The sequence below is a fragment of the Palaemon carinicauda genome, chromosome 8, assembly GCF_036898095.1.
Source record: "Palaemon carinicauda isolate YSFRI2023 chromosome 8, ASM3689809v2, whole genome shotgun sequence".
Taxonomy (NCBI): domain Eukaryota; kingdom Metazoa; phylum Arthropoda; class Malacostraca; order Decapoda; family Palaemonidae; genus Palaemon; species Palaemon carinicauda.
The window spans coordinates 132,624,889-132,634,888 of record NC_090732.1 but is presented as its reverse complement, the minus strand read 5'-3'; the positions used below and the strand labels follow the sequence as shown (position 1 = coordinate 132,634,888).

General features: G+C 40.0%; 1 long non-coding RNA gene across 2 annotated transcripts in view; it reads left to right on the top strand.

The window, feature by feature from the left end:
• The window catches only part of LOC137645947 (uncharacterized), a 113,778-nt gene that overhangs the window by 88,593 nt on the left and 15,185 nt on the right, over positions 1 to 10,000 (top strand). The gene's annotated exons all lie outside the window — the stretch shown is intronic.

Below are 10,000 nucleotides of genomic sequence, written 5' to 3'. Positions count from 1 at the left end.
GATGACCTCTGACATTAGACATTTCTGGTCTCACTGTATTCCATTTAAGGTTTAAAGGCCGTTCCAGAATTTCAGAAGCAAGGGTGAGTGACATTGCCCTAGCAAACAGGACAATACCCGAGAGACTGGCCATGTATCTATATGATTGGCGCCCAAGCCCCCTCTTCACATAAGCTACGACCAGGGAGGGCCAGGCAATGGCTGCTGATAATTCAGCAGGTAGACCTATAGGCTCTTCTAAACCCCCATCCTTAGCTCACAAGGATGGTGAGGTTGCAGACACTAAAGGAACTAACTAGTTTGACCGGGACTCTCTAACTCCAGTCTGGTGATCAGCAAGCTAAGACATCACCTTAATAACTAGAATTTTTTCATCTCCTGTTCTGTCCAGGTTATGGTTGCAGAATTGTATACATGATAATTTCATTACTCCTCTAGTGGATAAAATATAAAATCAAAAGTAAAACGGAGAAACGAATGAGATAGTTTTATAAGTAGGTTACATTTTAATCTTATTTCGTGAAGGAGGTAAATTTAGGTTACGGGGGCTCTTATCCCATCAGTTACCTTTTTTTTCTTGCTTTCTTATGTTTTGTGTCGGATTAGGTAACTGTGTAGGCTATGTCGTCGGGTTCTGAATTAAAACTAAAATCAGGAAAACTATTTGATTAAATTGACGATACGAAAAACGAGGGCGAGATTTTTCCCATGAAGCCGAAGTTAATTAGCCCACCTTTTTACAAAGATGAAACGTAAATGCCGGTCTTTTTTTCTTAGTCAGTGTGAGAAAAATAAACTTTTCTAAATCTCAAATGAGGGGTGGAACGCATCTCTTCATCATTATCATCAAAGTACACGACACCTTGCAGAGAAAAAGGGCAATGCGTGTGAAGCACGACGCCCCAATTTTTTATTACATACACGCGAGAAATGTCATCATTGGCTTTGACTTTAAACTTTTACTCGAAATATGAATTGCTGATTTCTCTCTCTCTCTCTCTCTCTCTCTCTCTCTCTCTCTCTCTCTCTCTCTCTCTCTCTCTCTCTCTCTCTCTCTCTCTCTCTCTCACACACACACACACACACACACACACACACACACACACACACAACGAGAATACTCTTAATATTGATAGCACTATTGTATACTCTTCACTAACGAAACATAATGGTTTCAATTCTCGTCCATTTACATAACTGTTTGTTCATTTTTTTGTACCGATGCAGCAAGCTGTGTAGTTGGTCGACTGTAACAGAGAGATGAGGAAAAAGGGGAGGGGGTGGCTTTTTTAAAATTACCTGTCCCTACAGCGTAATTCAAAATGGGAAGATTTTAACCAAGTAATCCTCATCTCAATCGAGTGAAAACATTTATCTAATGTCAAGTGGCAGCACGTTTAGCCGGAGCCTCCTAAACCGATGGTGCAGGTTCATTTCTCCCCTAGAAGATTAGTGCCGTCAGGTCACCTTGCGCAATACACTGTAGGCTGTACTTAAATTACTGTACTTATTGTATGGTTTTTTAGTCCCTATCTGCACTTCCTTTCCACCCTTATACTGTACCTTCATAAATGTATGGGTTTCCCCTAGGTCTCCCTTAGGCAATGAATGCCTTTAACATAATCCGGGTTACCTCACCAATGAATAATCTAGTGTTTGAAGCTTGAGCCACATGAAGATGGGGTCCAGTTGTGGTAATTTTCTCAAATATTAACCTGCCTCTACTGATCTAAGCATCAAGTTTGGCTCCAGTGATTTTAGTAAATTGTTGCGAGTTGGTATTGCGCTGGAGCAAGAGAGAGATAAAAGAGAAAACCCCACGCAGCCGATCAAGTCTTCTTAGAAATTGCTAACCATTATAAATCATCTAATGCACTACGAATCAAGTTTTTATTATTACAAGGGAGGATCTGTTATAGGATCCGTATTTGAGAGCAATGAAGTGGCAACCAGTGCACATAATTTCATGGTGAGGGCTGTGCTGTCCAAATTTCGTTATGTGGTTTATACTATTCCTGTAAAGGCTATAAAAGCCGAAATGTTATTTAATGTTATAAAGAAAGTAATAATAGGTTTGGGGAAAATTACCTAAAATAATCACTGTAATTACTGATAATACGATAAATGGAAAAGCAGAGTCATATTTTGCAACTCCAACACAGTTTTCTATATTTTACCCCCATCAAGCTGCAAGAATGCAGAATGTTGTTTTTCATGTTTGGCACCGTACACATACTGAATTGTCATAAATAACTGGTTGGGTATCAAGGATGATTGCAAAACTACTGTATTTACAAAATTTCCTTTCAGTAAAAATTGCAATGAACCAAATGTATCCTTTGCTCCTTGGAAGTCATTAAAAGTTAATAATTAAAGCATTACGGCCATCCACATTTGAAAAACTAAACAAAAATTAATTCTTAAATTTCTTCAAGTGATATACCAGAGAATTTTACCTAAGAAGTATCACAGGGTTCTATTCCCTGGAGCGAATATCACGAGAGGTATGGTATATGAAACGGACGTGTTTAAAACAAACCGCGGCTATCCTTCCCCGAATAAAGTTAACCTTATCTCGAAGGATATGAGGTAAGATTGGATACGTGGGCGAGAGAGCTGTTACAATTCTGATCCCAGTGTGCTACTGTAATCATGTTCGTTTCGCTGCTTTGCCATTCCAGTAGCAGCCATCGCATGGTGCGAGGCCTCACACTGACAATTGAGAAGGGATGAAAAGTAACCGGCATGTCCATCAGGACAACATGGCTATCACTCCCAAAAATAGATTTTTCCTATGTCAAAATCCGATTTTTGGACTCTTGAGTCTTGTCGTCCTGATGGAAACGTACCAGAGAATTAATATACATCAATTGTGACCAAATGGAGTTTATAACCCATTTGAGTTCATAGAATTCTCACTTATTAATTATATAAGGACAAGATGCCATGATAAATAGTGTGTCAGGAATAGATGTGTCTTACACTTCCACATAGCAATTGGGGCAATAGTCCCAAGCTATGAACACAAGCGAGTTTTTTGTAAGTCACATTGGAGCAAAGAAATTTAATTGCACAGTCCCACTCACTGTGAATAAAATTTTTGTCCCTAGTAGTCTGTTAGACCAAAGTCTGTAAAAAGAAGGGTTAAAAATGCAGGTACACTGCTTTTACTGTGAACAGTTGGTTCATATAAAGTAAATGCAAAAAGAACTATAATCTTTTATTATTTCCAAAAAATTGTAAATGTAACAAGAATTGGTGCAACAATATGTACATTTAATAGGTGTAGAAAACAAGTTTTCAACCCCAGAATTATGTAACAGAGTAATGTAACAATAACATTCATAAAATAAGAGGAGAATATCACCTTTGACTCTTTGCTATATATATAGTTTAGTGCACGCATTACAAAAAGATTATTATTCCACTTGCACTATGCAGACTGAAAAGTCCCAATTATAGTCTGTGAAAGTCCATGCACATCACTTGAAAATCTGGTTTAATTACACTACCAGCGGCCACCACAAAGTATTTTATCTCTTCCAATTGACACAAGTAATGTTTGAAAAACACTCTTGAAGATTTTCATCCTGTGTAAGCCTGTAAGCCTTCAAAGGGCATGTATTGGAAAAAGTTTAAGGAAGAGGCAACTTTCCTAGGGCCATGAACCTATGGCATACTATCAGGGTCAGCCCTTCTGATGAAATAGGTGAGTTTGGACTTTAGCAGTTTCAAAGGGAGATTAGATCCTGTTGTTTACACTTTAAAAAGTTGTCCACTCTGAAACACCCAATTCCTTAACAGATAGGCCTTAAGGCATTCCACGGGGCACAGAGAAGGATCCTCCTTTAGTGGAATGATCTTCCAGGGCCCCCAACATTTTGTTTGGAAGTTTATTTTTTGTCAAGAATGCAGGATCTGGATAAAGATTTACCTACCCCGATTCCGAGAATTCAGTTTGGCCATTATCCTTTGAAAGTGTCACAATCTCGCTAACTGTAGCACCAGAAACCATAGCAAGCAAAAAGATTGACTTTTGAGTAAGATCCCTCAAAGAGGTAGTGGCATTATCTATTGAGAAGGCCAAGTGCAAGACTTTATTTAATGATCATGAGATGGCCTTGGGATGAGCATTTGGTTTCAATTTAACACAAGCCTTTGGAATCTTAATGAACAGTTCGCTGTGTTGAATGCAATATCAAAAGCATGAGCGATAGGTCTAGTTAGTGTCGACTTACATGAGGCAATAGTTGTATAGTCCAAACCTTGTTCATGTAATGAAATAAAGAAGGAAATACAGAAGTCCCTAATACTGGAAGAGGGCTGTTGTACTTGAACGAATTACACCCATTCATTTCCAGGAAGACAAGTGTCGTTACCTAGTAGCGGGCTTGTACTCTTCTATGAAGTCAATCTTCTGCTTCGCATCTCCGAATTTTCTTTGAGCCACTAGGGTGAGAAAATCATGAGCTGAAGGATTTTTGTTATCCAAGAGGAAGCGAAAACAGTCTTCTATTGAACATCCTGGGACAGCAATGGAGACGGTAGAGGGATCAGGTGAGGTTTGAGTTCCAGAAAAAGAAGGTACCAATTTGTCTTGGGCCACTTTGGGGCCACTAGAGCTGCTGTCCCTTTGAAAGTCTGCATAATAACTTAAGAAATAGATATCTGTTTGAGGCTCGAGGTAAGGATGGTAGGTTCATCCTTGCCAAAATTCTTGGACATGATGTGTCCTACTATGCGAGTGGTATTTTTAGATTTATTTCAGAAGCAGGTCTTCTGAAAACTATTTAACTAGTATAATGACATCTTAACTCTTATGGTTTTAATTGAATTCTCTTTTATTTTTCATATGTAATAAATGATATCGGCATCAATGACCGTAGATGTCAGGATGACAGAAAACTTTCAATCAATCAATCAATTTAAAAGTCTGCAGTTTGTTCAGAACTTTCATTAGGAGGTTGAACAGTGGGGAAATAGGTAAATGGGAGACCACTGGTTCCAATCCAGTGACATTGCTTCTGTTCCCGCTGCTTCTGGATCTAAGTTCGGCGTTATATACCGGGGAAGCTTCTTGTTGAAGCTCATCGCAAAGAGACCTATTTGTAATTCTGGGACTTGCTTTACGATGAAACAGAAGGATTTTGTGTCTTTTTCCAGAGGCTTGGATCTTGACAGGGCGTTTGCTGTCACATTACCAACCCCTTCTAAGTGAACTGCTGAAACCAAGATAGGGGGAGAAGTGCCGACCTAACGGAAGATGACAATAGGCATCGGTAAGATCTATGGAGAAGGTCTAGGCCCCCTTCGGTAGTAGGGTCCGTATAAGCGAGACAGTCAGCATCTGGAACTCGTCGTTCAGAAGGAATTTGTTTAGTGGGGACAAGTCCAGAATAGTTCGAAGAGTGTTCGAATCTTTCTTTAGAATGCAGAATTGCCGCCCTTGAAAGTTCATGGATTTTGTGCAACGGAGACTCCTTTCCAGAGAAGATCCTGTACATAATCCTCCAAGAATGGGGTTGTGGGTTGGAAGAACCTCTTGAACTGAAGTTGCTTCTGTCTCCATTTCCAGCCTAGTCCCTTTGAGACTAAGCTGTGAGCCCAAGGAGAACCCCCATTGATCCCTGATGAGATGAAGTCCTCCCCCTTACCGGTAGCTCCTCATTGTTGTTGTGAAGGACCGGCTTCTTCATACGCCTTGCCTCTACTTCCTCGGCCCCTAGATTGACCTCCCCTTCCAGACCTTCCTTTGCCACTAGCACTTTTCTTTTGTGCCCTGACTGGATGAAAAGTCGTAGTAGCTCTATCATAGACTGGGTTGAAGGCTGGAGACTGTGACATATACTGCTGGGGAACCATGTACACAGTCTAGGGGATCTTGGCAACTTAGGCTGTTGCGACAGGAAAGATTTTTCAGCCTTTAAAGAACTAGACCTCTTGCCTTTGGGCTGAGGTCTTTCTCCAGGAGTTAATTTCCTCTTAGAGGACATACCCCACTTTTGCATAAGGCTTATATTCTCCTGAGCCGCTCTGTCCATTACTTCCTTGACCACTTTCTGAGGAAACTTTTTAGGCTCATGCCTAATAGTTGCTGCATCTAGGACGTGTTCTCTGCATGCTCTTCTGGCTAAAAACAAAGCATGCAGATATCTGTGGAATGTAGCCAGATGAGTCTTTGCCAGGATTGGGAGGAGGTCTGATTTGGAATGGTTTCCAATCAACATTTCCAGGTAGGACTGGTGGGACAAAGAAGCAGATAGCCTCTCTTTGGCTTCCAATTCTTTCTTCAAAAGGAACCTTTCATTGAATGGTTTGCTTCCAACGTCCCTATCTAGTTTTCCAACCGTAAAGGCGTGTTGGACATCTTCCCAATTTATCGAGTCATAGGGAAAAGCTAGGGAGACAAGGTTTGTACTCCTCTATCACTGGCAATAGTCTACCTTCAATTACTGCCTTCTTCACAGCCTTTAAACTTTTGAGGCAAAAGGAAAGACAGTATCATTGGGAGCAACAGAGGTTGCCTGTTTTCTGCCAAGGCAAAAAGTTAAGTAATGGTAAATTCAGCGTTTTAAGCTCCTTTACCAATAAGGTTTGATCCTTGCTGTGGTCCAGGATGATAGTTTCATTAGGGAGCGTATCATCTCTAATGGATGCTTCCGAGTTTAGGCTTACATAGCAGTAAGGATAATTATCAATAGAGGGGTAGAATTCTAAGTCGGAGACAGGCTTAGAACCCATAGCTTCTCCAATCTGGAGTACCCCTCACTCAGAGCCATATGCTCAGGCTCAGCATAACGCCAAGGAGTCCTACCCGAGCAATCTGGCAGGCTCGACACTGGTGGAACCTTGGACATAAGTGCCTGTTGGAAAGCCTCTATGTTTGTCTCTAAGTATGCTTGAGCTCGTTTATGTTCAGCATGTATATTTTCCATGGATGCCATAAACTCCCAGGTGACCTGATGGAAATCTAGGGACTCATCAGAGGCTTCTGTAGTCAGCAGGATCCTCTCCTTCTCTGACGTCGGAGAAGAGGTCGTCAATATGTTTTTGGCCTCCAGGCTCATCACTTAAATAGCATCCCAAACTTCATCATCCCCATGATCTAATTGTACTGGCGGGAGCTGTCACATCAGCCTTGGGAAAGAGGAGGTCCTTGAGTTCCGTGGAAGGAAGGTAAGAGGCACCTTGTTGAGAGCTCTTCTGAAAGCCTCTCACCCAATGTCTAATGGTCTTCTGAAAATTTATTAATTTTACATAAGTTTTGTCCCAAAAATTAGAATCCTGTCTTCGTTTTCCCTTGGAGAAGTAACTATATTCTATAGGTAGGACAAATCTAGTTCTGGTACTTGGTGCTGGAGGTAAGTGTTAAACACGTCTTGGCTTTCTATTAATAATAGCTGCTAAATTTTTATTTGTACCAACTTGCGTAGCTGATTCTTGACTTAAGGTTTGTACCTCATCCTGAATAATCTTGCGTGGCACGTCTGCGATAGCTGCAGCCTTTTCTTTCAATGGAGAATGAAGAGTCTATACCTCAACCTTTGATGGATTTTGGAGGTGGTAATGTTGCCCTCTTACACATAGAATTTCATCCGTACTAGATACAGCGCTGGTAATCAGCTGACCTTTACAGCCTATTACGGTGCAACGCCAATTTATGGTAGTCTTGTATTCTTTGTCTCTGCGGTACAGATATCCGTTAAAAGAAACAAGTTTCCCACCATTTTTTAAGATGTCTTCAAGGTATCAAAACTTTTAAAACTAACTCCTATTTTACGACTACTATTGTCTTAAACACGTCGTTCCGAAGCAAATATGTGAAAACTTCATGCTATTTTTAAACAACTATTATCATTCTTAAATACTTCATTCTATTGTACTTTAATGCATTGCTGCTATTCTTAAAGTAATTCCAATTTTTTTTATCGCTCTTAAATGAATTGCTCCAACATACGTTGCTCTTTTGCAGATATCCTTAAAGTGGATCGCTCAAAAGAATATCGCTCTGTCAATTATTGCTCTAGGGTATGAGTGCCAGGGTTAGGCCTTAAGAAATCCACTGTGTAGGCTAGCCTACCCTATAGAGTGGATGAGGGATGCTCAATTGCTAGGAGATGTAGACTAGATAAAGGAATTGTAGTTCCTAGGAAAGTGAGGGATTTATGGCCTAACTGGGAAGGGGAAGGGGCAACTAGACCACATAAGGCGGCAGAGAGAATTAATCCAGGGAAGGAATAAGAACTTGTCTACCCAGAGCCAGCCTAGATAGCCCACAAGCTATCCTGTCCATCTTTATAGTAACTTAGGATACCTCAGATGCCAGGGAACTGGACCGGAAGGGAACTATGTTCCACAGCAAGTAGACACACTAGCCAGCCAAAGGGTTAGGGAAGGGGGAGGAAGGGAGACTTAGAAAATGGTGAGGTGACAGGACAGGAAGGCATAACTGTATCATTAGAACTAAGATGATGTGCCAAGGGATCTGCAGTAAATAGGCACACCGGCTGACAGCAAACCAAAAGCTAAGTAAGGAAGCCTAGTAAATGGGTAAGGCAATATTAGAACAAGGATGTTTTCGTTTTAAGGGGTCAACAGAGTGTAGACACAGGGAACAAGTACCCACAGCCCGTGCTGCCTGGCCAGGCACTAACGCCAAGTAGATAAGTGAAATACTGTTGCCAAAGGACAACTGTAAAAACATCCACTGCTCCCAGAGGTACCTTCAGGGCTGCAGCACCCCACGGGCCCACTATGACGTATTAAAAGCAAGGGAGGATGGGCGGCCACACGAGAACCATATGGTTACGTGGTAGAAAGTGAGGGTGCATTTGTACACAAAAACCTGTATAGGCCGAGGGCTAAAAGTCAGAGTTAGCTTAAGTGAAAACTGATGGAATACAAACATGCAAAATACAGCAAACATGTTTACAGTAGCACACTGTGATCGGAGTTGTGACAGCTCTCTCGCCCACGTATTCAATTGTATCCCATATCCTTCAAGACAAGTTTAATTCTATTCGGGAAAGGATAGCTGTGGCTTGGTTTAAACACATCCCTGTTTCATACACGATTTATCTCGTGATATTTGCTCCAGGGGATAGAACTCTGTGATACTTCATAGGTAAAATTCTCTGGTATATCACTCTCAGAAATATCCTAAGTAGAAAGCTCCCATTCAGGAACTTCCATCAGGACAACATTTCTCGAGGTCCAAAAAAGAATAAAAAATACATACATACATACATACATACATATATATATATATATATATATATATATATATATATATATATATATATATATATATATGTATATATATATATATATAATATATATATATATATATATATATATATATATATATATATATATATATATATATATATATATATATATATATATATATATATATATATATATATATATAACGTCTTAAGATATTGAACGCTTCACAACAGGCTTACAACGTAGCCAGCGTGAAAGCAATTCGATAGTCATGTCGGTCAGACGGTCTACTGTAGATGATGCGGGCCAAGATTGAAGAGGCCTTCTAATCTCGGTTAGCTCGGAAAAGTTACCTAATAGCTGATTGGTCGGAAGTATTTTTGTCCGAATACCATAATTGTTTTCAAATAATTACCAAGTAATGTGAATCAAAACTTATTTACTAACCTAAATTTCTTCTTCAGATATAGGTTTTGTCAATAAATAATGTTAACGAATAAATATAGAGTATTGTGTTGGTAAATCTAAATGTAATAACAACACCCGCCGAAGTCAACGACAGGAGCTTGTTTTCGGATGCACGCTACTTAAATTTGTGACTACACATATTTAAATACAATTTACGATAAATTACACTAAGCATATGAAAAACATGTTATAATAAACTTTCTTGGAATACCAGAATCTACTAAAAACACGGACTTATTAAAACTCGATGTTGGTGAAAATTGCTGGGAGGTAGAAGGCGCATTCAACTGTCAAACACTGAAGT